Source organism: Mustela erminea, chromosome 5 (assembly GCF_009829155.1).
Source record: "Mustela erminea isolate mMusErm1 chromosome 5, mMusErm1.Pri, whole genome shotgun sequence".
Lineage (NCBI taxonomy): Eukaryota > Metazoa > Chordata > Mammalia > Carnivora > Mustelidae > Mustela > Mustela erminea.
The window spans coordinates 85,110,415-85,127,130 of record NC_045618.1 but is presented as its reverse complement, the minus strand read 5'-3'; the positions used below and the strand labels follow the sequence as shown (position 1 = coordinate 85,127,130).

Sequence of the window (16,716 nt, the reverse complement as noted above, 5' to 3'; positions counted from 1 at the left end):
TGGTATTTACAGCAGAGTGGGGAAGGCTGATGCCAGTTTGAAACGGCTTGAAGACTGAACAAGGGATGAAGTGGAAACAGTGTTGTGTAGACCAGTGCTTTTTGAATGAATGTGGTGAAACACAGTGTCTCTAATTTCCGATCTGTCATGGACTGACAGTAGTCCTGCTGTGCGTGACTAGAATGTCACTTGCACCTGGTGCAAGTTACCCTGAAAGTTGGATGATAGCCTAACTGGATCTACACTCTCTTCAACAAGATGAGTTCGTTGATGACAGGCTTGGAGGTCGTGGTCATGACAGATTGCTGTAAAAGTTTCTAAATGTTCATTCTTCATTCTGTACAATGGGAGAGGTATAGATTATTCTTTTTTTTTTAATATTTTATTTATTTATTTATAGAGATCACAAGTAGGCAGAGAGGCAGGCAGAGAGAGAAGGGGAGAAGCAGGCTCCCCACCAAGCAGAGAGCCCGATGCGGGGCTCAATCCCAGGACCCTGAGATCACGACCTGAGCTGAAGGCAGAGACCCAACCCACTGAGCCACCGAGGCGCCCCTAGATTATTCTTTTTAAAAAAGATTTATTTGAGAGCACGTGCACAAGAGGGGGAAGGACAGAGGGTGAGGGAGAGGGAGAACCAGACTCCCCACTGGTCAGGGAGCCCCACATGCGGCTGGATCCCAGAACCCCAGGATTATGACCTGAGCAGAAGATAGATCCTTAACCACCACTGAATCACCTGGGTGCCCCTACATTATTCTTTCAAGAAAGTTATCTGTCAAGGAAGAGAAAGACTAGTCAGTAGTCTGTGAGACCTTACAGGGTTGGGAAAAGGTTTCTACCAATATTGTTTCTTACAACTTTATCCTCTGAATATTTCCTGATGTTCTTCATGCTTCACATCTTTTTTAGCCCCGAACTTGGATCTCCAGCCCATAAAATAGTTCCTGGTATATAAAAAGCATTTAAATTAAAAGGTTGTTGAACAAGAGAATGAACTTTCGTGTAAACTGTGGAGGATCCAAGCAATCCTGTGCCTCCACATTTTACAGTATATCCTGCCTCATTTAATCTCTGGGTATTTATTTGGCCTGTAGCTAGGGAACTGTCTGGGAGGCTCATTCATAATCTTCAAAGTCTGAGTGCATTAAAACGTTAACCTCATCTTCAAAGATGACATCACTGACTTTTACTTAGTAGGACCTGTGTTTTGAGAGGTTTTTTCCCCCTCAAAACTGGTATTGGATTTCCTTTTTGCTTTGCCTTCCCTTGCCTCTTTAAGGGCATACAGTAACAAAGATGAGAGGTTTGGGACCATACCATGGCCACAGAATAAAGAGAATGAAATATCCCTGCACAGAACTCAAACCCGAAGATAATATTTTGCATAAAAAAACTCTTGTCTTTTATAAATCCTTTCACCTTCCTCTTTCTCTAATCGGACTGATTTTCAAATATCCCTCTTATTTTTTCATCTAAAGCCTTGCCCCTAGTCCACACGGTGGAACTCAGATCTACCTGGGAAAATGAGAATTCTAATACAAAATGTGGGCAAGATGAAGAGGAGCCAAAGGAAAGCAGACAATTCCAGTCATTCACACAACAGACATTCACTAAATGCTCAGGATGTGCCAGACACAGCCCCGAGTGCTGCATATGAAGATGCCCCCCAGGAAGGTGTAGAACTCAGGTCCAGTTGGCTGGAGCAGGCCAGACTTCTTCTAACCCACTGGGCCACCCAGGCGCCCCAGGCCAGACTTCTTTTAAACACTCGACTAGACTGGTTTCCCGAGGTAGCCAGAAGGCTCTTCACAGTGCATACATCATAAATACAGCTCTATAGTATGGTCTACACTAGATTGTTACCCTTAATCAGGCGTTGTTTAACAAATTTAAGGAAGAAGCAGGAAAATCTCAGCTGTGGACACGTTTATGGTTTGGGGGGTGGGGTAAAGAGGAAGGAGATTAAACGGGAACTTTCAGTACTTCTGGAAATATGTGGTAGTTCCATTTATAGCTTAATCAATAAGGATTATTAGGACATTTTGTCCAATTCTGGGATGAGGAGTACCTGAACTCTTTAGCTGAAAATCTTCACCCGGCCTTTAGCATGAAGTGCACAATCTGTAGGGAAGTATATCGCCAGTATTAGACCCAGAGACTGTTGAAGTGTGCGGCTCGCATGTAATTGTTCATCTTCTCGTTCATTCACTCACTCGTTCAAAAACAATCAAGTGAATACATTCTATGTTTAGCCTCCTTCACTGCCCTAAAGGAGCTGGGCTGAGAAGAGAAGAAATATCTGTAAATAGCCGTAACACAAGGTGGGAAGTGTTCCGTGCTGGACCTACAAAATACATGATTAATTCCATTAACCTGGCTGTAAAAACAACCCAGGGCCATTCAGAGATACCAGAGGGATAGAGGGGAAGTCTGCTTGTTTTGCACAGTGACGATTTGTCATCTTATGGACCCACTCTGTGCCAGAGGCTCGAACTAGAGCAGTTTGGGGGTATTAAATAATATCACTTTGGCATAAAAGACTACGTCAAAATTAGACATGTGTTTTTTAGCATATTAATTTCTCACACGCAGTTACATAGTTCCTAAAGCGCCTTCTATAAATACATATTATACCACAAAAGATACATCTATTCTGGCAGGCAAAAGAATTATGGTGGAAAAGCCTGGCTTCTACAGTCATGTGTCATCAGAATACCAGCTTCTATTACCTGTTAGGTGTGTGACCTTCAGCAAAGTACTAACTTTTGTGGGCCTCAGAGTCCTCATCTGAAAAATGGGAATAGTACCAAACTAGGGTTGTTGGATAGTCTGCCCATCATCATCATCATGGCCAATATTTATGCAGAACTTACTATGGGCACTTCACATAGATTAACTCACAGATTATTCCTCCAAATGAGGCTAGTAGTAGTGATATTATTTCTCTATTTAGTTTAGAATCTGTGGCCTAGAGTTTAAATAACTTGCCCAAGTTTACATAACAAAGAAAGGGCTAGAGATAGGATCCAAACCCAGGCTGTTTTGACCTGTTGTCCTTTTTTTTTTTTTTTTTAATTTTTTTTTTTTTAAGATTTTATTTATTTATCAGAGAGAGAGAGAGGGGGAGAGAGAGAGCACAGGCAGACAGAATGGCAGGCAGAGGCAGAGGGAGAAGCAGGCTCCCTGCTGAGCAAGGAGCCCGACGTGGGACTCGATCCCAGGACGCTGGGATCATGACCTGAGCCGAAGGCAGCTGCTTAACCAACTGAGCCACCCAGGCGTCCCTGTTGTCCTTTTTTTAAACAACTTTATTGAGATATAATCCATATGTCATACAATTTACCCATTTAAAGTGTATAATTCGGGGCGCCTGGGTGGCTCAGTGGGTTAAAGCCTCTGCCTTCAGCTGAAGTCATGATCCCAGCACCTAGGTTGCTCAGTGGGTTAAGCCTCTGCCATCCGCTCAGGTCATGATCCCAGGGTCCTGGGATCAAGCCCCGAGTCGGACTCTGCTCAGTGGGGAGCCTGCTTCCTCCTCTCTCTCTGCCTGCCTCTCTGCCTACTTGTGATTTCTGTCTGTCAAATAAATAAATAAAAATCTTTAAATAAATAAAGTGTATAATTGAATGGTTTTTAGTATAGTCACAGTTATGTAACCATCACCACAATCTAATTTTAGAACATTCTTATCCCCTATGCCCCACAAAAGAAACCCTATAGCCATTAACAATTACTCCACCTCAACCTCCTACTTTCAGCCCTAGGTAGCCACTAATCCGCTTTCTGCTTCTAGAGATTTTGCCTATTCTGGACATTTCATATGAATGGAATCATAAAATATGTGTTTTTTGTGTTTAGTTTCTTAGCATAATTCTTTCAAAGTTTATCCACGTCATTGCCTGTATCAGAACTTCATTTGTTTTTATGGTACAGATATATTCCTTTGGTTTATTCATTTATCAGTTGATGGCCTCTTGGGTCATTTCCACTTTCTGGCTATCATAAATCAGAACATTTGTGTACAAGTTTTCTTGCGTACAGATTGAGTTTTCATTTCTTGGCTATGTATTTAATAGTTATATGCTAGGTCATATGATAACTATATTTAAGTGTTTGAGGAAATTTTTTAAATTGTGAAATCATAATTAAATTTCACAACCCTGAAATCAAGAGTCACATCCTCTACCAACTGAGCCAACCAGGTGCCCCATAATTGTGAAAAAAATTTTAAAGTTGAATAATAGTACAGAGGACCGGAGCACCTGGCTGGCTCATCGATTCAGTGTCTGCCTTTAGCTCAGGTCATGATCCCAGCATCCTAGGATCAAGCCCAATACCGGGGCTCCCTGCTCAGTGGGAAGCCTGCTTCTCCCTATCCAGATACCCTGTGCTTGTGTTCCCTCTCGCTATCTCTCTCTGTCATAAATAAATAAAAATAAAAACTTTATTAAAAAGTAGTACAGAGTACCTGAATACCCTCCATTTGAATTCCAAAATTGTTAACATTTTGCCAGTTTTATATCCCTGCTTCCCCCAACACGTCTCCCTCCCTCCCTCCCTATCTCTCTCCGTCTCCAATTTCATTTTTTAGAGCCAGCCCTCTTAACTACTACTTTTTTTTTTTTAAGATTTTTATTTATTTATTTGACAGAGAGAGAGAGAGACCAAAAGTAGGCCAGAGAGAGAGGGGGAAGTAGGCTCCCTGCCAAGCAGAGAGCCTGATGCAGGGCTTGATCCCAAGACCCCAAGATCACAACCTGAGCTGAAGGCCAAGGCTTAACCTACTGAGCCACCCAGGCACCCCTTAACTACTTACTTTATATTCATCCCCAAGTAAGTGAGTGAACATAGGTAAAATAGTATAATGCCTGGCCAATAACTGCTACTCAATAAATGTAAATTCCCTCCTTTCCTCTTCTCCCCAATATTTAGAAATGTTATGTAGGATCCAGCCTGCAAGCTCTACATCAAGATAAGAGATGTGAGATCTAGGGGCACCTGGGTGGCTCAGTGGGTTAAACCTCCGCCTTCGGCTCGGGTCGTGATCCCAGGGTCCTGGGATTGAGCCCTGAATCGGGCTCTCTGCTCAGCAGGGAACCTGCTTCCCCTCCTCTCTCTGCCTGCCTCTCTGCCTACTTGTGATCTCTGTCTGTCAAATAGATAAATAAATAAATCTTTAAAAAAAGAGAGAGAGAAATAAAGAGACGTAAGATCTAAATAAAGACTCATGGACCTTACTTTCCACAGTATTCCTGGACCTTCCCACAGTATTCCTGGACCAAGGTCTGTGGAACTAAGTAAGTGGCCATCTAAACTGTGGTGATCTTGATGTCTAATTTCTGGTTGATTTCATTAGGATGATAGTAAGATAAAATATCAAGATAAATTCTTTTTTTTTTTTTTTAAGATTTTATATATTTATTTGACAGACCGAGATCACAAGCAGGCCGAGAGGCAGGCAAAGAGAGGGGGAAGCAGGCTCCCTGCTGAGCAGAGAGCCCGATACTGGGCTCAATCCCAGGACCCTTGGGACCATGATCTGAGCCGAAGGCAGAGGCTTTAACACACTGAGCCACCCAGGCGCCCAGCAAACTAAATTCTACAAATACTTGCATTAATAGAAAACAAAACAGACAACATCCAAACCATCGCAACTGCTTGGGTTTTTGTTTTTGTTTTGTTTTTTTCGAATAGCAGGAAATTTAACTCCCAGGATACATAAGCCTATTCTAGAGCAAAATAAGAAATCCCATTTACCAGTGCAGACGTCCATATCCCCACATTATGTGTGGGGACATGAAGAAGGAGCTATGAAAAAGAACTGACCAAAGCTGAAGTTTTACCAAGAATGCTAACAGGACGGGTTCATTTTTTCCTGGACGGTGACATCGAACACATGAAAAGTAGGACAGCACATGACCTACTTATTATTGATTTATTTAGAAAAATCAGTCATAGCATTGGATCCCTGGGGGCTCTAGAACAATCTTCATGGCAGTGAAATTCACTTGCTTTCTAAGAAATTACAGGACTTCCTGGAATTTTTATGAATTTTATGAATACCACCCATAATTTTTAGACATCAGACCTGAGGAGCCACTTCTCATCCAGCTATATTCCTAGAGCAGAGGTTTTCTCCTGTCTGCTGAGATAAAACCTGGGAGATTATGCCTACTGTTTGGTCTTGTAGACACCTATTTCTGCTGCTTGAGTCCCACTGGGCTGACCCTGAGTTTCTGAGACCTTGCTGTGTACCAAAGAGAGACCAATATTACACCTAACAAACTGATGTTTTCTTAATATAATCTAATATCTGATATATATTCAAATTTCCCTAATTATCCTCAAAATGTCTTTTTACAGCTTGTGTATTTAAACCACTGTCCAACAAAGTCCACATATTACATTTGATTTTTGTTATTCTTAAGCCTCCTATAATCTAGAATAGTCTCCAACAACCTTTTTTCTTCTTTTAATTCCACTAACTTGTTGAAGAAACTCAGTATGTCCTATAGAATGTCTCACCTTCTGGATTTGTCTCATGGTTTCCTTTGATGTCACTTCCCTTGTTTCCCTATTCCCTGCATTTCCTATAAGCTGGCAGTTAGATCTAAAAGGTTGGTTAGACTCTAGCTAAATATTCTTTTTTTAATAATTTCTTTTAATTTATTCACTTGAGAGAGAGAGAGAGCACAAGCAGGGGGAAAGGCAGAAGCAGAGAGAAGCGGACTCCCCACTGAGCTGGGAGCTGGACATGGGACTGAATGTAGGGCTCAATGAAGTTCTCGATCCCAGGACCTGGAGATCATGACCTAAGACGAAGGCAGAGGCTTTACCATCTGAGCCACCCAGGTGCCCCCAGGCTAAACATTTTTGATAGGAATACTTTCTAGGTGATTCCGTGTTCTTCATACTGCATCACATCGGGTGCACCCACTATCTTTTGTCCCACTGATAGTGAGTTCATTATTGATCAGTGTGGGCAGATGATCACAGTCTGATCCCTCCCATTACACAGTTACGTCTTCCCCTATGACCAGTAAACTGATCTGTGGGATGATACTTTGGTTCTTCTATTAACTGCCACCATGTGCCATGTGAGTCCTGGAAGATTAAAGGGAAAACAAAAGAAAGAATTATCTTTGCCTTTCTGGTTAGAATCAGTGGGTTGAAACAAAATATGTTGTCTGATCACAATGGAGTGAAATTAGAAATTAATAATGACAAGTAAATTAGGAAATTCCCAACTATGTGAAAATTAAACTCCTAAATTTTAAATTAAACCAAGATTATAAAAATTGGTTCTTGGCAAAAGTAGAAAAACATTTCCTAACCCAGCATCGTGGAGGTACTACCTCCCACAAACTTGTTTTTTTGTCCATGTTCCTGACTGAAGTCTGTGCTTTTAGTTCTGCAACTCAGAATCCAGGCGGCAGTCCAACATCTTCTCCCTCACACTTCCTTAACCAATCCATCACGGTTCTCCAAATCTTATCTTCTAGAAGATGTCTCAGATTTGTTCACCTCTTCCGTGGCCCTGGCCTAGGCTGCCATCATCTCTCGCCAGGATTCCTGTCAATCTTCCTCACAAGCTTCCTCATGCTGCATCTCCCACATGTCCTTCCCACTGCAAGCAGAGGAATCTTACCCAACTCAGTCTCTACAATCCTTCAGTCTCTTTACATTTTAGGGTAAAGATCAAGATCAAGATCTTCAATGAGGGGCTCCTGGCTGGCTCAGTCAGTTAAGTGGCTGACTCTTGATTTTGACTCAGATCATGCTCTCAGGGTCAGGAGATGGAGCCCTGCAGTGGGCTTCATGCTCAGTGGGGAGTCTGCTTGAGATTCTTTCCCTTGACTCCCCACCCCCATGCTCTGGCTTAGACTTGCATGTGCGTGCATGACTGTGGTCTCTCTCTCTCTCTCACTCTCTAAAGTCAGTCCATTAATAAATCTTTAAAAAAAGAAAAAGACTTTCAGTGAGGCCTGTAGGCACCAACCTCCGACTCTTTTGCTACCTCCCCTACCTGTCTAGCTCCTATACCCTCTTGTTTTCCAGGCTACATCTACTCTAGCTGTGCTGACTGCTCCTCAAGTGCCCTGTGCTGCTTCCTGTTACAGGACCCTTGCACCTCCTGTTCCCACTGCCTAGAATGTTCTTGTCCAGGATCCCTGTTCAGCTACTCCTACATTTCACTCAGATCTCAAGCCCATTATTACTTCCTTGGAGAGGTTTTCTGTAATCCCTCTCTGGTGGTACATGTTCTCAGCAACGTGTGCCTTTCCTTTTTATCACAGTATGTCTTTACAGGGTTTTTTGTGATCAGTGGCTTAATGTGGATTAAATCACCTTCACTAGATTGCTAACTCCCTAAAGGATGAGACCATGCCTCTTTTGCTCACCATTGTCTCTCTTATACCTAGCACATACTAGAAGCTCAATATATATTTGACCATTCATAAGAATAGAACAAAACTAGGGGCGCCTGGGTGGCTCAGTGGGTTAAAGCTTCTGCCTTCGGCTCGGGTCATGGTCCCGGGCTGCTGGGATCGAGCCTCACATCGAGCTCTCTGCTTGGCGGGGAGCCTGCTTCCTCCTCTCTCTCTGTCTGCCTCTCTGCCTATTTGTGATTTCTGTCTGTCAAATAAATAAATAATAAAAAAGAATAGAACAAAACTATATGTAGATGTTTACCACACTTTTATTTATGATAGAAGAGGTATCAACATAAAGATTAAATAATAGAAAATTTACATAATGAAATATTGTAGCCATTAAAAATCATGTTTCTGGGATGCCTGGGTGGCTCAGTTGGTTAAGCAGCTGCCTTCGGCTCAGGTCATGATCCCAGCGTCCTGGGTTCGAGTCCCACATCGGGCTCCTTGCTTGGCAGGGAGCCTGCTTCTCCTTCTGCCTCTGCCTGCCATTCTGTCTGCCTGTGCTTGCTCTCTCCCCCTCTCCCTCTCTGATAAATAAATAAAATCTTTAAAAAAAAAAATCATGTTTCTGAGTAATATTTAATGGTATTAGAAAATACTTGTTACATCATGTTAGATTAAAAAGACATGACAAGGGGTACCTGAGTGGCAGTAGGTTAAGTGTCTGCCTTGGGCTCAGGTCATGATCCCAGGCTCCTGGTCAGGCTTCCTGCTCAGTGGGGAGCCTTCTTCTCCCTCTCCCTTTGCCCCTCCCCCTCACTCATTCTCTCTCAAATAGAATCATTTTTTTAAATTTTTTTTTTATTTTTTAAAGATTTTATTTATTTATTTGACAGAGAGAGATCATAAGTACGCAGAGAGGCAGGCAGAGAGAGAAGGGGAAGCAGGCTCCCCGCTGAGCAGAGAGCCCGATGTGGGGCTCCATCCCAGGACCCCAGAATCATGACCTGAGCCGAAAGCAGAGGCTTTAACCCACTGAGCCACCAGGTGCCCCTCAAATAGAATCTTTTTTTTTTTTTAAGATTTTATTTATTTTTGCAAGAGAGAGAGAGCACGCAGCACATGAAGGGAGGGTGGAGAGGGGAAGGGGCAGAGCGAGCAGCAGATTCCCTGCTCAGCAGGGAGCCAGCTGCAGGACTCTATCCCAGGAGCCTGGGGTCATGAACTGAGCCCAAGGTAGATGCTTAACCCACTGAGCCACCCAGGTGCCCCTCAAATAAATAAAATCTTTAAAAAAAAACAAAAACAAAAACAACCATGATGAATGTGGAGTAAGAGTCCTATTTATTGATACTTTCAAAAGTAGAATGACTCAAAAAAAATTAAAATAAAATAAAATTAGAATGACTCAGTATAGTTTCATTCCCTGCTTTTCAGTTAACATTGCATGAAAATATATATTATATATATGTAAAAGATCTATATGCAGAGGAAAAGGTTGAAAATAATGTTATTGGTGGTTTATTTCAGCATACAGGATTTCAGGGGAATTTATTTCTTCAGACTGTATTTTCCAAATATTTTTCAATAAATACATATGTTTTTATAATTAGGAGGCAGCTATAATGAAGAATATGGACTCTGCTATTAGCTAAACCTGAGTTCCAGCCCCAGCTCTACCTCTGCCACTCAGACATTGAGTGACCTGGGCAAGGTACTTAACTTCCCCTCAGAGGAGTACCTACCCACAAGGTTGCTGCAGGAGGCAAATGATATAAAACTTAGGAATCACTTGGTACAATTTCTCCCACATCAATAAATAGCAGTTCTTATTATAGATTTTGATCTGTTAAAATGTTACTTTTAAAGTTTAAAAACAACACACCCTTTCCTTGGAAAAGAAAAAATGAAAACCAAGGGGGTGGTTCAGTGCCTGCCTTCTGCTCAGGTCATGATCCTGAGACCTGGCAATCAAGCTGCACATCAGGCTCTCTCTCCCTCTGCCTTCCGCTCTCTTTGCTTGTGCTCTCTCTCTGTCAAATAGATAAATAAAATCTTTAAAAAAAAAAAGAAAAGAAAAGAAAAGAAAACCAAAACCCACAAGTCCTTTCAATTATAGTTTTAAAAAGAAAAGAATGAACATTGCTAACGTGAAGGACTGCTGGACCCGGAGGATCAGCAGTAGGAAGCCCGATCACTGAAATTCAGGAAATTAAGTCCCGAGTCACTTTCTGGGAATCAAAAACAAAACCCTTATGTTACCAGCTTAAAGAGAGGTGAGAAAGCCAGCTTGGAGTGGATTCATCTACTGACGTCCAGCTGCTACCACAGAGCCCCTCCGCGCTGTTAATACTGTGCTCTCAAGCAGGCAAGAATTCCAGCCAGACCGGCTTGTCAACAACATCGCGATGTCAACAGCATGGCCCCCAGCTCTGGGAGTGAGATAACCCCCAATTCAGAGGATACAGACTCACACGACCTCCAGCTTCTCCATAGCGAAGGCAGTTTGGCTCCACAACCAGGTGGGTCATATGTGAGCTATCCAGAATTTGTGCCCCATGTTCCAGTCAGGGCAGCGTGGAGTCAAAGAGACCAATTTTATAACAAGGGTTAGGTTTTCTGTGTGGAAAGAGCCTGTTTGAATCTCAGCTCCCACGCTTTCCCAGTTTTATGACCTGGGGCTAAAACTTCATCACTCTTGAGCTTTGTTTTCTCCCCTGTGGCTGGGAATGATAATTCTTACCTCATCAGGAGGCTGTGCCAAAGGAGGGACCTGATGCTTGCGAAAGCTTAGGACAGAGCTCGACAACTGGCCGGAGCCATGTGTTACTTCCCACCTTCCCACCTCCAGCGGCGACCCAGTGCGTGGGGCCGGACCAAGGGCGCCATGCCTGAATCTGACCACAGGGAGACATGCGACCCAATTTCTTCTCGGGGCACATGCTCAGCCAACCGGGCCTGCTGCCAAGTGGTGGAGGCCTTCAGGGAGGGGATTGACGCAACCCCCGCCTTCAGGAAGCAACATTCCTAAGCAGCCCTTCCACCCATTAGAACAGTTCAAACTGTTATTAGTTTTAAATAGACAATGATCACATCTGCTTTCTTGAATGATTATACCTCCGAAATTTCTAAATATAAATTTAAACCATGATAACCCTTACATACGCACACACAGAGTCCTTGAATCAGAAGAGTGAATTTTTCATTACCAGTCACAGCGTTTCCCCAAATTTTCTGTTTGTTTGTTTCCAAAGATTATTTATTTATTTATTTATTTAACACAGAGATCACAAGTAGGCAGAGAGGCAGGAAGAGAGTAAGGGGGGAAGCAGGCTCCCCGCTGGGCAGAGTGCCTGATGTGGGGCTTGATCGAACCCTGAAACCACAATCTGAGCTGAAGGCAGAGGCTTAACCCACTGAGCCACCCAGGCGCCCCTCCCCAACTTTTTCTTTTGAAAAATTTCAAATGTACAGAAGAGTTATAAGTAATACAATGAATACCATGTGCTGTTCCATTAGAGGTATCAGCAGAATGTCACTGCATTTGTTTTCTCTCGTTCTGCTTTTAAGTCTTAACTTTTTGGTGAACAATTGAAGAGTTAATTATATATGCTGTGACACTTCATCCCCCAAAACGTGAGTTTTTCCTAAGAAGTGTATTTCCTAAGAAGAAGCATATTCCTTGTCCATAACCACATAATTAGTATCTCACTAAGGAAACTTAACCTAAATGCATTAGTATTATCTAAAACACAGTCCTTATTCAAATATTCCCAGTTATCCCTATAATACCCTCCACAGGTTTAAAAAAGATCTAGACTTCAAAAAGAAAAAAGGACAGAAACCACACATTGCACTTAATTGTCATGTCTCATCCTATTCTGAAATTTAGCACTTCCCCCTTTGGTGCTAAAGCTGTTGTTTTCCTCTTTTATTTACTTAATGGGTCTCATTACTAAATGTGGGCCCTAGCAATTTTTTGTCTTCCTTTCTGATCCACGTACTTTTTTAAAAAAGTGGCTTGTACTGAAAATAATCCCACTCTTTTTCAGTTCTTAACTTCTTCAGTCCTTAGCATATTGAAATGGAATAGCAAATGTAAACAGCATCTACACAATGACAGGTCTGAGGAGGAAAGGGATGGGCCATTCAGTTTGGGGCATGTTCAAGTCAAAATCATGACAGAACTTTCAGGTGACAAGCCCAATAGGTTGTCATTGGAGATGGGAACCTGATCCACTTCCTAGGTAAGGTAAAGAAAGTCACAGAGAAGTGAAAGGGGAAGCCACAGAATAGGTGACTTCCCCCACAGAAGGACTATTCTTTTTTTTTTTTTTTTAAAGATTTTATTTATTTATTTGACAGAGAGAGATCACAAGTAGACAGAGAGGCAGGCAGAGAGAGAGAGAGGGAAGCAGGCTCCCTGCTGAGCAGAGAGCCCGATGCGGGACTCAATCCCAGGACCCTGAGATCATGACCCGAGCCAAAGGCAGCGGCCCAACCCACTGAGCCACCCAGGCGCCCCCAGAAGGACTATTCTTGAGGAGGCTAGTATGAAACTCAGGAGACTTCCAGGCCAGAGGCAAAGCAGCTGGGTATACTGGACACCCAGCAGAACCAGGGGGCTGGGAGCAGAGGTAATGAGGAAGAAAAAACAAATCCCACCCTTGAGCTGCTTAGAGTTTTTAACTTAAGGTGCAAATTAATTCTCAAAACCAGGCCGGGAGAGGGGCTGGAGGACTCAGAGCTATGCCAGCTGGAGTCAGACCAGGTGACCTTCTGGAGGAAAAGGGTGGAGGTTAGCCTAGACATACAAAGACTCAGATCTCCTGAGGCAAAACTCCCCTAGGTAAGGAAACCAGAAAAAGAACCAAGAATAATCACCAAGGGGGCACCTGGGTGGCTCAGTGGGTTGAAGCCTCTGCCTTCAGCTCAAGTCATGGTCCCAGGGTCTTGGGATCGAGCCCCACATCGGGCTCTCTGCTCAGCGGGGAGCCTGCTTCCCTCTCTCTCTGCCTGCCTCTCTGCCTACTTGTGATCTCTCTCTGTCAAATAAATAAATAAAATCTTAAAAAAAAAAAAAAAAAGAATAATCATCAAGAAGGGAAGTTGCAGAGGAGACCGGGAAGGGACAAGCTGGGGGACAAAAGCCAATTCAGTTGGGATGGCCAGAGAACAAATGGAAAGAATCTGTGTCCTTGACAACATTGAGACACCAAACCAACCAACTCCAAAGCCACCCCACCTCTGAACTTCTGGTTCTGGAGCCTGCTTCCCTCTCTCTCTGCCTGCCTCTCTGCCTACTTGTGATCTCTCTCTGTCAAAAAAAAAAAAAATCTTAAAAAAAAATAATAATACATTTCCATGTTATTAAAAAATAAGAGTTAATCTAAATCGAAGGATTAAGAAACTCCCCAAAAGAGCATATTTACCAAAAAGTCTTAAGAACCAAGAGAATGAGGTAAAAATATCAAATAGGTGAACAGAACATAGTCACAATGACTACAGTAAATCTTCTTGGCTTATGAAATCTATCTTATACATATGATTACATTAAAATTTATGAAGAACAACTGTTAGGCAATAATTCGTTTTTTTACATTTTTTAAAAAAGATTTTATTTATTTATAAGACAGAGATCACAAGTAGGTAGAGAGGCAGGCAGAGAGAGGGCGGGGAGTGGGGAGGGGAAGCAGGCTCCCTGCTGAAGAAGAGAGCCCGATGTGGGACTTGATCCCAGGACTCTGGGATTGTGACCTGAGCTGAAGGCAGAGGCTTTAACCCACTGAGCCACCCACGTGCCCCGTTTTTAAAATTTTTTTACTTATTTTTTAAAAAGATTTCTATATTTAAGTAATCTCTACACCCAGTGTGGGGCTCAAACACAATCCTGAGATCAAAAGTCCCATGCTCCACCGACTGAGCCAGCCAGTGCCCCTTGGTGATTTTTCTTTCAAAGATTTTATTTATTTATTTGAGAGAGAAAGTTCGAGAGAACACAAGCAGGGGGAACTGCCAAAGGAAAGGGAGAAGCAGACTCCCCACTGAGCAGGGAGCCCAATGCAGTGCTCCATCCCACGTCCCTGAGATCATGACCTGAGCTAAAGGCAGACACACTCAACCAGCTGAGCCACCTGGGCGCCTCCCCTCAGTGATTTCTAAAGAGCCAGAGAGAAAAGTTCAGCAAAAGGAGACTTCTGCTATATAGGCCCTCAGTTTCTTAAGACAAAACATATGAATAGGGGCGCCTGGGTGGCTCAGGGGGTTGAAACCTCTGCCTTCAGCTCAAGTCATGGTCCCAGGTCCTGGGATCGAGCCCCACATCGGGCTTTCTGCTCAGCGGGGAGCCTGCTTCCTCCTCTCTCTCTGCCTGCCTCTCTGCCTACTTGTGATCTCTGTCTGTCAAATAAATACATAAAATCTTAAAAAGAAAAACATATTAACATATATGTATATACATCTGTACATGATACATAAATGTGTTTATTGTGTATACACCCACATATATGTGCATACACTCACATATACACACACATCTGCATGTAATATGTTATGTATGCACATACGCACAAAATTTGCCCTATGCAGGAGGCACTGATGAATACATAAACAGTTCTGATTATTCAGGTGGTGCCAGGGAATACCGACCGCTGGAGGTTGAAAAGAAGTTTAGGGTGCTCTCGCCACCCAAGGAGGGGATTTTTCCAGAATAAATAGAATAAATAGAGCTTTCATATGCTCCAGTTTTAAGAAGGTTTCAAAAGCAGTGTGAGTAACGGAGGGGCAAGTGTCGTGCTCTTCCCATGGTCATGCTTCTCGGCGGTAAACTCTTCTCAGCAGATCCTGAATCATCGCAGGGAGATTAATAAGCCCTTTTCCTGTCTAACAATTAACCCCAGAGTACTTCGATGTACTGGTGCGGGTTTTACTTCAGAGCTGGTTACAGGACTGTGAATGAATTTAACAGGCTCTAGATTACAAATTTAACCATAAAATTTTCAAATTTATTTCCTTCAGTGAATTATAAAGATAGTCTGGGGACTCCTGGGTGGCTCAGTGGGTTAAAGTCTCTGCCTTCGTTCGGGTCAAGTCATGATCCCAGGGCCTGGGATCAAGCCCCGCATCAGGCTCTCTGCTCAGCAGGGAGTCTGCTTCCCAAACCCCCCCCCCGCCCCCACCCCCCGCCTGCCTCTCTGCCTACTTGTGATCTCTATCAAATAAATAAATAAAATCTTTAAAAAAATATATGAAGATAGTCTGTGCTGGAGTTACAGAGAAGAAAGGCGGTGCATATTTTCACCCCTCTCACCCTCAAATCAACGGCACCACCGTTTAAATAAGACAGCAGTAGTTGATTTAGAGACTAGTAATATTGACTAGCTCTTTCCTGCTCTCCAAACCCTCTAACCTCCGGGGGTGGTGCTTCTCGGGACTCAAACAGCTGCACATTTCCAACATAGTATTCCCTACATGGTGTCAAATGACAGGGGAGGAAGTTTTGGTGACTGGATGATTTATTCACTTAGTCATCATTCCATCAGGGGAAACAATAAGAGGCTTTTGTTTGTGTTTGTGTGTGTAGGGTGTGAGGGATGAAGAGAAGAAAATAGCCATATAATGAAATCTTGGTCCTCTTTTTTCCTCTCTCAAAAGAGGTCTTTATCTTCAAACTACTATACATATGTCCTAAATATATCATAAAAAAAAACCCAAACTGTGGTTGTTCCTACACTGTTTCTTCATATTTTCCTGGAAAGTTTCTTTTTTTCTTTTTTATTAAAAAAAAAAAGGAATACATGAATATGTTTTCATCATAAAACATTCAAACATTACGAAAGCATACAGAGTGAAAAACAAAGGTCTCCCTTCATTGCCCTCGCCCAGTCCTCCTCTCCCACCATTCAGCCCTTACAAAAAAGTTCTTTTTTTTTTTTTTTTTAAACCTCGATTACCACAGTTTAGGGCACTTTCGTAACAACAGATGGCACATTGTAAGCAACAGGCAAATTCCAAAATACAAGCAATCAGAAATCACTGAACATGAACCTCACTGTGGAACACATTCCCAGAAAGGGCCAGGACAAGTCATGGCAGAGTGACTCAGTACAGATCAGGGATCCCTGGAAAAACAGGCACATGGAACCAGGAACATCTGGGTGTGCTTCTGGATGTCCTTGAACTAGCTTGATGTCCTCGAGCAACTTTTGTTTCCCCAGGTAGGCATGTCAGTAGGAGCATGAAATCAGATTGTGTGTAAGTGCCTGATGAGTGCTAAGTTTTTGGCATCTATTAGTTTTCCTCTCACTTCCAGAGGAATTTCTAAAGCACACATTAG

General features: G+C 42.8%; 1 long non-coding RNA gene across 1 annotated transcript in view; it reads right to left on the bottom strand.

The window, feature by feature from the left end:
* Window positions 1-673: 673 nt before the first annotated feature.
* LOC116591265 overlaps window positions 674-16,716 on the bottom strand; it is a 44,098-nt gene continuing 28,055 nt past the window's right edge. Inside the window, exons 2-3 of the long non-coding RNA XR_004285918.1 lie at window positions 859-947; window positions 674-775 (exon numbers count right to left, since the gene is read on the bottom strand). This is a non-coding gene — a long non-coding RNA (uncharacterized LOC116591265). The remainder of the gene's footprint in view (window positions 776-858; window positions 948-16,716) is intronic.